Source organism: Meles meles, chromosome 5 (genome assembly GCF_922984935.1).
Source record: "Meles meles chromosome 5, mMelMel3.1 paternal haplotype, whole genome shotgun sequence".
Lineage (NCBI taxonomy): Eukaryota > Metazoa > Chordata > Mammalia > Carnivora > Mustelidae > Meles > Meles meles.
The window spans coordinates 44,776,259-44,793,942 of NC_060070.1; the positions used below are offsets into that span (position 1 = coordinate 44,776,259).

The 17,684-nt window shown below is 38.6% G+C and overlaps 1 pseudogene; it reads left to right on the forward strand.

The window, feature by feature from the left end:
• The first annotated feature begins 6,746 nt into the window (after window positions 1–6,746).
• Window positions 6,747–6,960, forward strand: LOC123942840 (annotated as a pseudogene).
• The last annotated feature ends 10,724 nt before the right edge of the window (window positions 6,961–17,684 follow it).

The window sequence follows — 17,684 nt, forward strand, 5'->3', positions numbered from 1 at the left end:
ACTTTTAAAAGTCCCAAACCACCTCCTTCTGAAAAATTATAAAGTGAACTAGAACCATGTGGGTATGAATGCAGAATGGGATTTTTGTAGATTATTGTGCTCACTTTCCCAGTTTTATAAATGAAGGAAGTAAGGCCAATTAAGTATTTAGAGCAGTGTAAATGATAAGAGACTAGTGATGAAGAGTCATTCTTTGTACAGAAAAGTATTATGATTACAATTGTGCTTTAGAAAAACCAATCTTACCATTTGTAATGACATGGACGGAGATAGAAAGTGTTATGCTAAGTGAAATAAGTCAGTCAGAGAAAGACAAATACTGTATGATTTCACTCATATGCGAGATTTAAGGAACAAAATGAATGAACACGGGGGGGGGGGCGCGCTGGTGGGGAAGAGAGAGAGGCAAACCACAAAACAGACTCTTAATTAAAGAGAACAAGCTCAGGGATGCCAGAAGGGAGGTGGGTGGGGGATGGGTTACACAGGTGATGGCGATTAAAGAGGGCAATTTTTGTGATGAGCACTGAGTGTTGTGTGTAAGTGATGAATCACTAAATTCTATCCCTGAAACTAATATTATAATATATGTTAACTAACTGGAATTTAAATAAAAACTTGAAACAAAAAAAGAAAAATTAATAAGGTAATAAAACATCAATTGGTTATAAAAGACCAGAAGGGTGAAAAATAGCTAAAAGACAATTATAATAATCTAAGCACGAGGGAGTGAAGTTATGTGATCCAGGGTAGGGCAATGGGAAGGAAGTCAGAATGATTCACAGGAAGGTGTGAATCCAGGACATATATTACAGACTACTTCTTATCTTTGTGGAAGGGAGGTTGCTGATGGCATGAAGTAGATTTAGTAGATATTCGTGAAGTGTTTCTTATGTGTCATTCCACTAGGTGCCAGGGATATTACTAAAAACAAGAGAAAAAAATCCTGGCCTTCATGGTGCTCATTTAAAAAACTGAGAAGAGTTGATTGAGTGCTGGAATAGGGAAAATAATAAATACTTTTTTGAATTTTCGAGTCAGACCCAGCCTTCAGTTGGAAAATAAGAGAACGGAAGAAACCTAGAGGTAGAAGAAACTGAAAGATCCCTGTTTGCCACACTCACCAATCCTAGCCCTATTTTCTTGGCCCAAATGTCTTTCCACTCTTTTTGGCCAACCATGATGCAAATGGAGGAAGCCATTTCTTTCTGCCTCTGGAATCTTTGCTCATTCCAGTTGTCCATATAATTGTGCCTCAACTTGTATCTCTCAAAGGTCCACTTATGCCTTGCAGCTCAAATACAGTGGTATCTGGGAAACACCTTTCCTCTGCCTGGCCACACCCCCCTCCCTAGGTATCACCACAACTTGACCACTTTGGCTGACTTCTTTAGACTGGCTTTAGTTCTGCTATTTCTAGCAGATGTGAAAGAGGGTTTTAAAAAGAGTTGGATGATAGAATTATTTGATTTCTAATGTTTTTCCACTACTAATTGATCACCAAGCCAGATACTAGCATGTCTAAGAATTAACCCATCATTAACTTTCCCTCAAATCTGTACTAGATTTTCTATTTATTTTAATGCTACAAGCCCCTAACACATCCAGACTGCTGATGCCCCAGCTTTCTTTTCTTCCTTTCCTTAAGAAGAAAAATTTTTTTGTCCAGATGAGAAGCAAATGTGTGGAAAAGTTGGGTTGTTTCTCCAGATGGTATAATTGGTCTTTGGGCAGCTAGTGAAGTGTCTGGTTTGGCATCTGCACACTGAGAAGGAATATGCAAGCATATTTTTAATACCTTTAATGCAACTACTGTACTCTTGACACCGAGGGATAGATGTATCTACCAAACTAGGGAAACAGCAAGCATGTATACTTTGTCCCTAAAAAATTGGATCCAGGGGGCACCTGGGTGGCTCAGTAGGTTAAAGCCTCTGCCTTCGGCTAGGGTCATGATCCCAGGGTCCTGGGATCGAGCTGTGCATCGGGCTCTCTGCTCCGCTGGGAGCCTGCTTCCTCCTCTCTCTCTTTGTCTGCCTCTCTGCCTACTTGTGATGTCTGTCAAATAAATAAATTTAAAAAATCTTTTTTAAAAAAATTGGATCCAGAACAAAATTCCTAATCATATTTTCAGGGGCATTAGAATAAGAGAATGCAACTCTTTGAAAATACAGTCCCAAAGTGTCCAGCATAAATAGAGTACTCCTCCTTCTTTGGTTTCTCTTGCCTAGCACTAAATCTATTAGTTCCCCAAATCTGTCCCAAAAGTAAAAATAAAAATAAACATTGATTGCTTTTTAATTAAGAAATAAAGATAAAGTTTACTTTTGACAATAGGATGCTTCCAACCCAAAAAGAAAGTCTATGATTCTACCTGGAATAAATGAAGATTTAATTGGAAAAACTTTGCTATTAGTAATTAGTAATATTTCTATTAATTAGTAGTTAGTAATATTTCTGAGACTGATGAAGAGAAAAGGAAACAAATACTTATAAAATACTCTATGTTTAGGCACCGCACTAGAAATTTTCTACAAAGCAGAGTTCAAGTAGAATGAATTAGACATCTGACAAGCCAGAATGCTAGTGCATTTTTAGAAACTTGAGAAAGAGTATCACTTAACATAGTGGGTTTTTTTCTTGAGTTATTGATTATAAAGCTAAAAAGAAAGTGATTTGAAGTGGGTTGCAATATGTGAGCTTGCTGGAAATGAGATAGCAGTTGATTTTCAATGCATTGAGGACTTATCTTCATCAGAATCAGAAATCCTGATTAGAAACCGAGACTGAACATAAGATTGCATTTACAGAGCTGTGGCCTGTTGTCTCATCCAAACATCTATATTGCTAACTATTAATTTTCAGCTTATGTCTGTGTAGGAAGTGGTAGGGGAAAGATTAGTCCCATTTTATATAAAAATAAGCACAGATAAAAAGAAGCTAAATGATTTTTAGTAGCTAATACCATGTTAACCCTAACTCACAGGCACAAGAATTTATGCTCTGGATGTTACCATTTTTCAACCATGAAAATGAATTCTTATTAGACAACCTGTATGTCTTTAGCTCTCAATTACCAAGGATTAACTTGTTAAATAGACCCACTACTCACAACTCCTCCTTTTTACTTCTACCCACAATGTAATCTTTAGAGAAATTTGAGACTTTGACCTTTTGAAGTAATAGCACATTATCCAGCCACAATGGAATGAGTCAGCACCAATGGAACAGAGTCACATAATACCATCCAGAAAGCAGTCCACTCAGGTAACACAAATCATTTCTGAAATCGTTGTCCTTGCAACTATTAAAGAAGAAAACCTAAGAGAAGAGGAAAATAAAATAAAAGAAAGCAAAATCCATTGCTTTAAAATTTAAATCAGTTCTTTTGAACTTTTGTTAGTGTTCTCCTCATTGAGAACAACTGCTTATCTGGTCCTCCCGGATTTATTGAAAGGGCCCAGTGATTTCAATATGAATGTCATATAAGTAAGATTGGAAAAAAATATGCATCATATCTACATAAATGCCACTAGGGAGCAATATAATCTTTAGGGGTGGCACCATTATCTACAGGCAGTGGGAGAGTAAGAAGGGCACAGGGTTGAGATTCAGAAGACCAACACGCTGGCCTTGGTTCCACCCTCCTCTCATTACCTGGGGCCTCGGCAGTCACATGACTTTTCAGAGACTCTATGTCCTCTCTCATCAGTAGCATGAATATATATTTCCTAATTTCTTCACAAGGTAGCTGTTAGTGTTTAATGACTGACAAATGGACAAGCGTATGTATCTACATCATATCAACTTAGCTAGACTGGAACTTTATTTTCCAGAATTCTTCTCCCTGCATAGTTCTGGGTTAGTCTGGGCTACAAGAGGCATTACGCAAGACTTGAAATGTGGAGATGAAATAGCAGCCATCTTCACTTTGTACACCTGGAAGCTCAGTGCAGGAATGAGACACGGCTGCATCTCACATGGCTGCTTATCTGTAGACTCCTCTGGGTGGTGCAGGCTTCAGGGAAGCCACCAGCTGCCACACCACCTACTGGCTCCTGCTTCAGCTTCTCTGACTCCTGGACCAGGAGCTTGTTAAGCCCTATGACAGAACCCCAACTTCACCTGCAAGACACCCTGCCCTCTAGGCGTAAAGACAGAGAGATACTGACAAGTTCCAGTTCATCTTTGTAGGTTACAGTTCATTTGTTCCTTGCTTCCCCCACTTCACAACCATCTGCCCTTCCCAAATGCCTGTTTGACTGCTTCTGTCTCTGGGATGCAGCTCTAGATATAGAAGAAATAGCCTCTGAGGACTCTAGCTCCTATAATTGCATAAGATCAAAAATTTATGATATATTCCTTACTATGTAAATAGAAGTAGATATAGATAGATATATACATATAGAAGATATAGATAGATGTGTGCATCCCATTGATCCTGCTTCTCTAATGGAAGTAGCATACTATTCTTAAAAACATGGGCTATTTATCTCAGTATTCCCAGCATAGCAAGTGTTCAACAAAGTATTAAAGTATTTATTCAGCAGACTCTCAAGATAAAACAAAAATAGGTATTTTTTTAATGCGACAGTCACCAAAACAAAATACCAAGGAGCTAACAAATGCTGTTTCTTGATTACATATTAGTAAGATGAATTGCTGCCTAGAAATATTTTCTGACATAATCAGACCAGTTTATAATAAAAGAATTCACTATGTCTGGTCCCTTGACATAAACTTAGAAATAACCTTATAACATTTAAATTTGAGACATTTTCATGCACCATTATTTTTAATGGCATAAACAGAAAGCTGTTTGCACCCAACTCGTGGTGATTATTTCAGACTATAAATAAAGAGATATTTGTGATGGAGCAAAAAACTAGTGAACACATTTGAAAGTGGTAATGTTCTTATATATAAGTGGGATGTTTTCACCCTTTAATTCTCCAAGATAATAAAATATACACATTTATGGTTTTAATGATGATTGCAGATTAAAATGATCTAAATAAGGTTTTCATTAACCAAATTTTTACCAAAGAGAAGATATATGCATATTCGTTAAAAAAAAAAACTGTAGAGCTTTAAAAGCCTCAAAAATCCTTCTCTCTATTATAACCATCATGTTCTGTATTTTGAGTTAACAACAACAAAATAACTGCAGCTGAACACTAAAGACTTAGGAAGCCAGGGAACTGGAATTAGACACAATCATGGGAGTAAGGCAACCACTGGGGATTTGAAGTACAGAAAGTCAAAGGGCTCACAATCAGGCGGTAGGAAGCTGCATCTAAATGCCTGTTAGTAGAAACTGGGGTCCTAGACCTTAGCAGGAGGGGAGTAGACGAAACAATGCAATTCCTGGACCAAGACTATGGCCACTAACTGAGGGGCTGGATTATTCATTCATCTGTTCCTCTAGATTGCCTCTTCCTCTTGTTTCTCAAACTCTGTAGTCCTCTGGAGACATGTTTATGTTTATATCTATATCCGTGACTCAAACCACCACCTATTTTTCCCTGTTTCCTAAGTTTACATTTCAACCCCAAGTTTTCCCTGGAGTTAGAGCCACAAGCCCTTATATGTCCACCACATGTCACCTCATGGACATATCACAGCATCTCCATTTCAAGATGTCCAGAACTTATTCTGCCCAGAACTTGTTCCTCTTTCCTATAATCCTTCACTCATCTATTAATTCTGTTAAACATACACTGAAAATCAAACATATGCCAGATTCTGAGGACTCAGTAACAAATTAGATGTTCCCAGTCCATAAGAGATTTAAAGTCTAGTGTTAAAGTGCTTAGCCAAGCCACAGAATGAAATTGCCTGGAGTATTGAAAAAGTACCAAAACATGGGCCCTACTCTCAGATATTCTAATTTAATTGGTTTTTATTGAAGGGGAAAGTACAGTCTTATTATTTTTAAAAAGTCCTCTAAGTGATTCTGATGTGTAGCTAGGGTTGAAATACCAGCCTATCACTCATGTAAAAAGGATGGAAATTACCTTAGTGCTTTTACTTTCTACTACCTCCAATATCCAATTAGTTCACTGGCTCTTATGGGAAAGTTACAAGAACATTTCTTAAACCTCAGGCCCCATTGTCATTGTTCTTTCCACTGCCTTTGATCAGGTCACCTTAATTTGTCCAAAATTTGGGCAGTCATCTTCTAACCTGTTTCCTTGTTGCTAGTTTTTCCCTCTCAGATCTGTTCCCCCAATAACAGCAAGAGTGATTTTCCTCAAACATAGTAATGATCATACAGAGATCTAGTGATCTAACTTTAGTTACATATATAAACATATAAAATAAATATATAAACAATGTATAATTCCAGAATAAAAACATTAAATGAAAAAAGCAAATCATTTAAGAATATGTGCAGTTTGATTCCATTTTAAGGTCAAAAAAGGCAAAACCTAATATATACATACATATGCATTTTTAAGTAAATTTCTTATTAAAGAAAGATTTACATAAAGAAAAGCACTCAGATTAAAACCACACAACCTAAAGAATTTTCACAAAGTGAAAATTTTAACACAGGTTAAAAAGTGAACTATTTACTAACACCTCAGAAGTCTTTCCTTGCACTTCATGCCAATCATTCCTCTCTCCTCCTAAATGTAACCAAGTATATGATTTCAAATATAAGTTTCCCTGTTTTGAACATTATGCAAATAGAATCATATAGTGTATATCCTTACATCTGACTTCAACAATGTTACATTTGTAGATTTGCTCACTGCCAGTATCACAGCCAGTGAGGTTTATCTGAGGAATGATTATTGCTAATTGAAAACTTTTCCCAGCATGCCTGACTGGCTCAGTTGGGGGAGAATGTGACTGTTGATCTCCTGGTCATGAGTTTGAGCCCCATACTGGGTAGAGAGATAAGTAAATAAATGAACTTTAAAACAACATTACATTTGTGAAATTCATTCATGACATTTGTATGTAGCTGTGGTTTGTTCTTTCTCATTATGATATAGTATTCTCTGTAATAATATTCTAATTTATTTATCCATTCTACTAATGGTCATTTGGGGCACTTCCTGCCTTGGGCTATAACTAATAATACTGTTATGAATATTCTTTTTTTTTAAAGATTTATTTAGTTATTTATTTGACAGACAGAGATCACAAGTAGGCAGAGAGGCAGGCAGAGAGAGAGTGGGGAGGGGGGAAGCAGGCTCCCTGCTGAGCAGAGAGCCCAATGCGGGGCTCAATCCCAGGACCCTGGGATCATGACCGGAGCTGAAGGCAGAGGCTTTAACCCACTGAGCCACCCAGGTGCCCCTGTTATGAATATTCTTAAACATGTATTTCAGGGCTCTGAAAGCCCATGCACTACTTTTTTTTTTCCTCCAAGTTTTTACTTAAATTCCAGTTAGTTAACATTATAGTGCAATGTTAGTTTCAGATGTAGAATTTAGTGATTCATCACTTACACACAACATCCAGTGCTCATCACAACAAGAGTCCTCCTTAATTCTCATCACCTGTGTAACACATCCACTAACCTCCCCACCCACCTCCCCTCCAGTGACCATCATATTGTTCTCTACAATTAAGAGTCAGTTTCTTGGTTTGTCTCTCTCTGTTTTTTTTTTCCTTTTGCTCATTTGTTTTGTTCCTTAAATCCCATATATGAGTGAAATCATACTGTATTTGTCTTTCTCTGACTGGCTTATTTCACTTAGCTTAATACTCTCTAGCTCCATTCATATCACTATAAAGTGCAAGATTTCATTCTTTTTATGGCTGAGTAATATTCCAGTGTACATATATTTCACATCTTTATCCATTCACCAGTCAATGGACATTTGGGCTCTTTCCATGATAATGCTGCATTATTATTGGAGTGCATGTATCCTTTTGAATCAGTATTTTTTTATCCTTTGGGTAAATACCTAGTAGGGCTATTACTAGATCATAGTATAGTTCTATTTTTAACTTTTTGAGGAAATTCCATACTGTTTCCATAGGGTCAGACATGGGTGCATGCAGGGGTTTGTGCTAGTCTTCTGTGGAAGGGGCCTGCTGGGCTGGTCCTTGGCCACACTTATCCAAAAAAAGCAGTCCCAGCAGAGCACAGGGCAGCAGGACTTGGTGTAAGCAAGTTAGGCAGCCAGTATTGGTACTGTGTTGTTTACTGAAGTTGGATTATGCTGAGGGGTAGGGGAGGGAAACGGTGTTAGCCTGCTCCTTTGTCCCCTGAGAGGGGTTGTTCTGCTTGCTGCTATCAAGGACAAACCCCTAGAAGAGCAAATAATTTCCCCCTTGTGCATCCCATTTTTCAGATCGCTGTTTTCACGCTGTCTCCAAGTTGTTGCCTGCCTGGAGCAGCACAGTGCACTTTGGGGCTCTGTCTTGAGCCAAGTCTGCTGACTTTTAAAACTCCAACTTTTAGGGACATGCTGTGGCAGGGCCCTGGTCTTCTGTGGGAGGAATGAATGCAGGTTTGACCAAGAAGGGCAGTCACGCCAGAGTGCAGGGGCATAGGACTTGGAGCAAAGCAGGCTGAACAGCCAGTGTCCAGATTAGCTGTCCTCGGCAAGTGTCTCTGTACGTATGCTGAGAGGCAGGGGAGGAAAATAGCTCCCACTGGCTCTTTTGTTCCCAGAGAGGCAACTGTGAATGCCACCTCTTGCAAATGTGCTCCAAGAAGAGTGAACAGTCTCTCCTCTGTGCATCTTAGGTGATCCTCAGATCATCTAGTCTGCCCCAGAGTTGTTTGCCTACCTTCTCCCAGAAGTAGGGAAGCACCCTCAGTTCTCTATCTCAGTCAAGCCCACCAACCACTAAAACTCCAGTCCTTGAGTCCCGGTGGTTGCAAAAACTCAGGAAAACCAGCCTCTCTCATTTTCCCAGCCAATGGCTTTGGGGAAATGTTCTCCTTGTGTGTATCCCTATATGCTCCACTCTCTCTCACCTTTCTCCATGACTATGGCCCTCTCTCCTCTGCAGCACCTGTGATCTGTTTCTCCCCCAAACCAGATCTCTGCAATTCCTACCTTCCTCGATGTGATGTCTTCTTTCCCCCTAGCTATACAGTTTGTTCCATCAGTTCTCAGGTTGATTTCTTGGGTCTTCAGAATAGTTTGATAATTATCTAGCTGTGTTCGAGGGATGAGGCAAGCATAGTGCCCTCTCACTATTCCACCATCTTAGTTCCCCCAACTGAGACATGTATTTCTTTTGGGATATTTCTAGAAGTAAAATGTGTCATGGGGTATGCAAATATTTAGTTTTAGTAGAAAGAAACAGCTCGCCAAAATAGTTGTATGCTCTCAGCAAGAATATTTAAGAGTTCATGCCCTTAGCAAGAGCATTTAAGTATTAAGAGTATTTAAGTATTAAGAGTATTTAAGAGTATATGCTCTCAGCAAGAGTATATAAGAGTTAAAAAGATTATCCACCATGACCAGGTGGGATTCATCCCTCAGTTACAAAGTTGGTTCAACATTCACAAATCAATCAATGTGATAGAACAAATCAATAAGAGAAGAGAGAAGAACCACATGGTCCTCTCAATTGATGCAGAAAAAGCATTTGACAAAATCCAGCATCCGTTCCTGATTAAAACGCTTCAAAGTATAGGGATAGAGGGAACATTCCTGAACTTCATAAAATCTATCTATGAAAAACCCACAGCAAATATCATCCTCAATGGGAAAAAGCTTGCAGCCTTCCCGTTGAGATCAGGAACACGACAAGGATGCCCACTCTCACCGCTCTTGTTCAACATAGTATTAGAAGTCCTAGCAACGACAATCAGACAACAAAGAGAAATAAAAGGTATCTAAATTGGCAAGGAAGAAGTCAAACTCTCTCTCTTCGCAGATGAAATGATTCTTTATATGGAAAACCCCAAAGACTCACCCCCAAACTACTAGGACTCATACAGCAATTCAGTAACGTGGCAGGATACAAAGTCAATGTACAGAAATCAGTGGCTTTCTTATACACTAACAAAGAAAATACAGAAAGGGAAATTAGAGAATCGATTCCATTTACTAGCACCAAGAACCATAAGATACCTGGGAATAAACCTAACCAAAGAGGTAAAGGACCTGTACTCGAGGAACTGCAGAACACTCATGAAAGAAATTGAAGAAGACACAAAAAGATGGAAGACCGTTCCATGCTCTTGGATTGGAAGAATAAACATTGTTAAAATGTCTATACTGCCTAGAGCAATCTATACTTTTAATGCCATTCCAATCAAAATTCCACTGGTATTTTTCAAAGAGCTGGAGCAAATAATCCTAAAATTTGTATGGAGCCAGAAGAGACCCCGAATTGCTAAGGAAATGTTGAAAAACAAAAACAAAACTGGCAGCATCATGTTACCCGATTTCAAGCTTTACTACAAAGCTGTGATCACCAAGACAGCATGGTACTAGCATAAAAACAGACACATTGACCAGTGGAACAGAGTGGAGAGCCCAGATATGGCCCCTCAACTCTATGGTCAAATAATCTTTGACAAAACAGGAAAAAATATACAATGGAAAAAAGACAGTCTCTTCAATAAATGGTGCTAGGAAAACTGGACAGCGATATGTAGAAGAATGAAACTCGACCATTCTCTTACACCGTGCACAAAGATAAACTCGAAATGGATAAAAGACCTCAACGTGAGACAGGAATCCATCAGAATCCTAGAGGAGAACATAGGCAGTAACCTTTTCAATATCACCCACAGCAACTTCTTTCAAGATATGTCTCCAAAGGCCACGGAAACAAAAGCGAAAATGAACTTTTGGGACTTCATCAAGATCAAAAGTTTCTGCACAGCAAAGGAAACAGTCAACAAAACAAAGAGGCAACCCACGGAATGGGAGAAGATATTTGCAAATGACAGTACAGACAAAAGGTTGATATCCAGGATCTATAAAGAACTCCTCAAACTCAACACACACAAAACAGATAATCATAGCAAAAAATGGGCAGAAGATATGAACAGACACTTCTCCAATGAAGACATACAAATGGCTATCAGACACATGAAAAAATGTTCATCATCACTAGCCATCAGGGAGATTCAAATTAAAACTACATTGAGATAGCACCTGACACCAGTTAGAATGGCCAGAATTAGCAAGACAGGAAAAACGTGTGTTGGAGAGGATGTGGAGAAAGGGGAACCCTCTTACACTGTTGGTGGGAATGCAAGTTGGTGTAGCCACTTTGGAGAACAGTGTGGAGATTCCTCAAGAAATTAAAAATAGAGCTTCCCTATGACCCTGCAATTGCACTGCTGGGTATTTACCCCCAAAGATACAGATGTAGTTAAAAGAAGAGCCATCTGTACCCCAATGTTCATAGCAGCAATGACCACAGTCGCCAAACTGTGGAAAGAACCAAGATGCCCTTCAACAGATGAATGGATAAGAAAGATGTGGTCCATAAACACGATGGAGTATTATGCCTCCATCAGAAAGGATGAATACCCAACTTTTGTAGCAACATGGACGGGACTGGAAGAGATTATGCTGAGCAAAATAAGTCAAGCAGAGAGAGTCAAGTATCATATGGTCTCACTTATTTGTGGAGCATAACAAAGAACGCGGTGGACATGGGGAGATGGAGAGGAGAGGGAGTTGAGGGAAACTGGAAGGGGAGATGAACCATGAGAGACTATGGACTCTGAAAAACAACCAGAGGGTTTTGAAGGGGCGGGGGGTGGGAGGTTGAGGAACCAGGTGGTGGGTAATAGGGAGGGCACGTACTGCATGGAGCACCGGGTGTGGTGCAAAAACAATGAACACTGTTACGCTGAAAATAAACAAATAAAAAAAAACTGGAAAAAAAAGAGTATATAAGAGTTCCAGTTGCTTGATATCTTCATTGACAATTATAATTTTTAGTCTCTAATTCTAGGCTTTTGGAAGGTTGAACAATGGTATCCTATTTCCTTGATGATTAATGAAAATGAACACATTTACATATGTTTGCTAACTGGATATATTCTTTGTGGAGTGTCATATAACCATCTCCTTCAAATTGCCTTGTTTAAAATCAGTTTACAGGTCATATTCTGGACTCTATTATATATGGTTGACTTATACATACATATTTTAGTCATCCCACACTATTTTGATTACTGTAACTTTTTAGTAAGTCTTGAAATATGATAACAGAATCTTCTGTTTCTATGTCCTTTTCTCAAAATCATTTCAAATATTCTACTTTCTTTGCCTTTCCATACAAATTTTAGAATCAATTTGTTGATTTCTACAAAAAAAAAAAAAAAATCCTTCTGGCATTGCAGTATTATTCACAATAGCCAAGAAAATGGAAACAACCTGAATATCTAACAATGTATGAATGAATAAAGAAGATGTAATACACATAAACACACACACACAAACTTACATGCATGTGCATGCACACACACACATGCATACACACAATGGAATATTTTTCATCCATAAGGAAGAAGGAAATCCTGCCATTTGCTACAACATAGATGGATCTTGAGGGCAATATGCTAAGTGAGGTAAGTCAGACAGCAACAAATACTGTATGATATCTCTTCTATGAAAATCTAAAAAGGCCCAAATCATAAAAACAGAAAATAGAATGGTGGTTACCAGGGCCTGGGGGTAGAAAGACCAGAGAGATGTTTAAGGGTACAAACTCACAATTAGTAAATAAATAATTCTGGACATCTTATGCATAGTGATTATAAGCAGCAATACAGTATTATAAACTTCAAAGTTGCTAAAAAATAACCCTTGATCTTAATTTTCTCATCACAAAAAAGAAATTATAATTATGTGACATGATAGAGGTGCTAACTAAAGCCACGGTAGGCATTAAAGAGAGCTCATGATGTGATGAGCACTGGGTGTTATATGCAACTGATAAATTATTGAGTACTACATCTGAAATTAAATATGTACTATATGTTGCCTAATTGAATTTAAATTAAAAATATTGCAATATATAAATTTATCAAATCTTAAATTGTACACCCTGATTTTATACATTATGTGTCAGTTGTATTGCAATCAATAAAAACAAAAAACAAAAAAAATGTATGAACTGGAAGATTCTTCTTATAGCCTCCAGAAAGAAACCAAAAGCAAATTAGAAATAAAGCAACATTGATCTGTTAAAACTGATAGTTTGAGCAGCACTACTTCAGTTTATTCAAGAAGGCATCCTGTGTTCTACCAGACAAGGAGACAGGACTGGTCTTTAAGAAAAGTCACAGAAAAAAAAAAAAAAGTCACAGAAAAATGATTCTATGAGAAGGGTTCTCTTCCAACCCACAGAGGACCAGAGGATAGAGCTATTCTCAAGCCTTCTATTGGACTTTCCAAATAGCTATACCTCAGGCTGACTTGGAGAGCTCTGCCTCTGCACATGAAAGTACTGGGTATGTGTGTGCACATGTGTATCTTTCTATACAAGTCTGTGTGTGTCTGCAGGGAGCTAAACAGTGTGCTTCACCTCAGTGATGGCTGTATCCACTGTCCAAAGTCTGGAGGCTAAGGGCTGCCTACTGACCTAGCTCTTTCTAAGGTGTGCTGGGTTGTCCCTGTATGCCCACTCTCCCCCAGTTCCCACACATTCTCAAGGTTGATGGCCCAGATTCCTGTGAATTCTGTGAGGTACAAGATTATCTCATTGAATTATTTCTGCTTAAATTAGCTAGAGTCTGTTGTTGGTATTGGTAGTCAATAATCCTCATTGGTCAAGATATTTATAAAGAAAACATCATCCCCCGTAGCACTTATAATGAGAACTCTGTAGCAGAACCAACTTCCCATGATCCTAGGTCCAGGTCTATTAAACAGAAGGACAAAGAGAAGTAAAACATGAAGGGAACAGAAAGACTGTGGAAGGTGCATTGAAAGCCTGAAAAACCCATCTAACCCAAAACAACTGAAAATAGGGACTCAAGTCCACATATGCACATTTGGTGCAGCACTTTTCATAATGGCCAAGATGTGGGAACAGCCCAAATGCCTATCAACTGACAAATTAATTAACAAAATATGATCTATCCATTCAATGGAATATTGTTCAGCCATAAAAGAAATGAAGTTCTGATACATGCTACAATGTGGATGAACCTTGAAAACATGCTAAGTGGAAAAAAAAGCAGATATAAAAGACCATATATTGTATGATTCCACTTATATGAATGTATAGAATGGGCAATTCTACAGAGACAGAGAGCAGATTGGTGGTTGTCAGGGGCTGAGAAAAAGGTGGGGGAAAAGGGAGTGACTGCTTAACAGACAAACGGTCTTCTTTGGGGGTGATGAAAATGTTCTGTAACTAGATAGTGGTGATGGTTGCACAGAACTGTGAGTATAATAAATGTCATTGAACTGTTCACTTTAAAATGGTTAATTATGTTATGTGAATTTCACCTCAATAATTAAAAAAAATAAAAGATTTTTTTAATCCTTCTAAAGTTTTTATTGGAATTGCAAGTAATGCATACATCAATTTGAAGAGAATTGATATCTTAACAATATTGAGTCTTCCAATCCATGAACATGATATATCTCTTAAGTCTTTGATTTTTTTCATCAGTGTTTTTAGTTTTGCACACAGTTAGAGCATATATTTTGCTAGACTTATATGTAAATATGTCATCTTTTTAGTGCTATCATAACTGATACTTCTTAATTTCAATTTCTAATTTTTTATGGGTAGTGTATGACAATATGATTGATTTTTATATAATGATACTGTACCCTTGTTAAATTCACTTATTCTATTGCCTTATTTTTCAGATTATTTGGGAATTTTTTATACAGGAAATCATATCAGGACAGTTTTTATTTCTTCCTTTGTAATCTGTGTGACTTCTATTTCTTGCCCACTGCCAAAACCTATAAGACAATATTGCACAGGTGTAGGGAGAGTGGACATCCTCAGCTTCTTACATATTTAACTTTCATAAAGGTTTTCAAGAAAACATTCTGGTCATGATTTTAAATAACCAAATGAATGTTTGTGGAGTGGCTCCACCTTATAGAGTAAAAAGAGACTGGACTTTGAAGTCAGCTACACTGGATTTAAAAGCTGGTGCTCTCAATTACCAGATTCCAAGTCCTAGTTTACTCATCTGTAAAACAGAGGAATACCTATGCCATAAATCAGGTTGTCATGAGACTCGAAAGGGATAATGTATGAAAAGAAACAAGAGACAGTGTCTAGCACCTAAGAACACCTAAGATATGTTCAGAGTCAGTCCCATTTCTACTACTTACTTTGTAACCAATTTGTGCATCAGGTTTCTCATCTTGTGCAATGCATATAAGTCAATATTACCCAGTTCATAGGGTTGTCTGGGGTCTGATTAAATTAAATTAGTAATTGAAGCAGAGTATTTAGAAGAGTAATAGCGTTCCAGAAAATAATCAGACCAGAAAGAGACCAAGTGATGCTTGAAGAAGTAGGAGAACTCAGATTTATTTTATGCCAACGGACCCAGATGAGCTCGTGCTCGAAGTTCTGGGCCCCAGGCGACAGGGTTATAGGGCTTTTAGAGGGAACTGCAGGCAGTCAGGTTCTCAGGGCTATACTGACTGATGGTAGATAGGTTTAAACTGGGGGAGCAGGGACTGCTTTAGGTGGTAACAGAAGTGCAGGGAGCCTGTGGTGGCGGGAAGCCTGTTTATAGAAGCAGAAATGGCTGGTTATCTCTGGCTCCCAATAGGGCCTCTGGTTATCTCTAGCTTATTGTTAGTAAATTTCCATCTTCTGGGCCTCCTGCCCTGGGCCTGATCTGGGTAATTTTCCTCTTCAGTAGCACGTATTGTAATTTTCCTCTTCAGTAGCACCAACATGAATTCATTCCTTGGTGAGTCAGATCAGCAACAGGTTAAGTTGTCACACAGAGAAAACTTTGTTAGCAACAAATAATGAGATCACAAGAGATGGCTTCCAAAGCTATGAGTCCTTGAGCAAGGGGGGATGGACCCCTTTTATTTAGGGTTAGGATGAATATTTAGGTAGGGAAGCTTTGTCATTGTACACAGAGGGGGGGCATAAGGTTACACATGTGTCTTAAGGAAATACGTCTAGCGCACATTATATGTTATGTATCTGAGGCTGCAGCTCCTCCTTGGGTGGAAATTTTAGTATTATAATGAGATAAAAGTCATCATTGGCCATTCTAGAGGTCCCTCCATGGTCTATCTGCACAGGTACAAGTCAGGGGATTAGTTCAAATGGGTCTGGCTGGTCTGAGCAGTCACTATTGCTCATGGGTGGTTTTTGCTTCCATTTGCCTGAGTTAAGAGATAAGCTGGAAACAAGAGCTTAAGGAAAAATGTGGGACAAAGGTGGGTGAGTACAAGCAGGTCTTGGGGTCTAGCTGGTGACAATATAAGGTACTCTATAAATGTTAACTACTACCACCATCACCATCATCATCACTGTTATTAGCATTATTATTAATGCTAGTTTACTTCAGTATTGGTTTTTTACTGTTATATAAGAAGCCACTTCAAAAATGTGTGGCTAGCAACAACAGAAAGCATTCATATGCTCATGATTCTACAATGGGGAACTGGCTGTGCTTCCCAAGAGGTCTTCTGGAGCAGCTCAGATGAGCAACAGAGCCCACTGTGCCTTCATAGCAATGCCTTCTATTAGGCTCTTTGCTGGGGTGGCTGCAATGGCCAGGGCAAGGCTGCACTTCTCTTGATAATCTCATATCATACAGGGGTTGTTCTGACATGGCCTCCCTCTTCAAGCAGACTTCTTTAAATGGTTTCTCTGGGCTCCAAGAGGGTAAAAACAAAAACTGCAAAGTCTCTCAAGGCCTAGGCCTAGAATTTCCAGAATGCCATTTCTGCCCCATTCTGTTACTCAAAGTGAGTCACTAAATCCAGGCAGACTTAAGGGAAAGAAAATAAATTCCATCTCTTGATGGAAGAGGGCAAAGCCACACTGTAAAATTTCATGTAGGACAAAAGGAATTATGTGGTCATCTTTGGAAAGACTCAACCACAATTTCTAGCCACTCATTTGGAAATAGCCTCAGGTAATTATGCACAGAACCATCTTAACATTGTACAAGAAAGTCTAGAAAATACTTTCTACATCAGCTATTGACTCAGTAGTTATTTATGTAGCAGTTATTATGTAGCAGTATCTGGGTAAGGGCTTCTCTGCTACAGCAGAGCAGAGTCCTGCCAGGTGGGCTGACTGGCTGCATCTTGGCAGGAGTATCTCTGGATGTGAAATTAGAATCTTCTCATAATGAGCCCAAGTACAGCCTTATTTAGTTAGTAGCAACCAAAGCTAATGTAGAGAACTGCTTACTGGCTAGCTTTGTTGACCTGGAGTAAAAGACTCACACCTGGAGAGAAGCAGCCCTAATGTGCACAGGCAGGTTACCTCTTGTGGAAGGAAAGTGACTATTAAAGAAAGATGGTGGAAAAGGAAGCACAGGCTTCTGAACATATATTCAAATGCAGCTGTGGTCCCTCAGTAGAGTTGTTTGTTGTCTATATTTAAAGTACATTGCATTTAGAGACTATCTGTATTTGCAGAGACCTCTTGATTTATTATACCCAGCAATTTGACTACTAAATTAATCATTTCAGGTCTGTTTATAGTTTCTATTTTGAGAAGCAAAATTTAGCATGCATATCTGCTCCCAGGCTTAAAATGTAATTCCTACTGGA